Genomic DNA, 604 nt, shown 5'->3' with positions numbered 1-604 from the left:
GTGTCATAACAACAGATTTATGAGCACCATGTGAGCTCCTGTCGTCACCGTGTGTTTACATGGCCGTGTGTTCTGTGTTAAATTTAACGCAGCTGTTGCTTTTGCTTGTTGCTGCTCTGCTTTAGGACGTGGCAGATTCCCAGCTCGTGTGACTTTCTGCACAGGCTGTGAGTTTTTCCTCAACAACAGAATCCTAAACTCGATCACACACTCGGTTCATTGGTTAATGGATGTTTTTATTGTTTATTATTATGGATTTATTTTGAGCGCAGGATTAGTGCAATTTGACCCGTCTGCAGTCTACACACTGCCTGTGGGCTTCATTTAGAGATGTGTGATGTGAGGTGTGTGTGTGTGTGTGTATGTGATGGTGATGTGAGGTGTGTGTGTGTGTGTGTGTATGTGATGGTGATGTGAGGTGTGTGTGTGTGATGTGAGGCGTGTGTGTGTGTGTCTGTGTGTGTGTGTGTTTGTGTGTGTGTGTGATGGTGATGTGAGGTGTGTGTGTGTGTGTGTGTGTGTGTGTGTGTGTTGTGAGGCGTGTGTGTGTGTGTGTGTGATGGTGATGTGAGGCGTGTGTGTGTGATGTGAGGCGTGTGTGTGT

This window comes from Tachysurus fulvidraco, chromosome 23, assembly GCF_022655615.1.
Source record: "Tachysurus fulvidraco isolate hzauxx_2018 chromosome 23, HZAU_PFXX_2.0, whole genome shotgun sequence".
Taxonomy (NCBI): domain Eukaryota; kingdom Metazoa; phylum Chordata; class Actinopteri; order Siluriformes; family Bagridae; genus Tachysurus; species Tachysurus fulvidraco.
The sequence above is the reverse complement of the archived record's forward strand: the minus strand, read 5'-3'. Positions refer to the sequence as shown.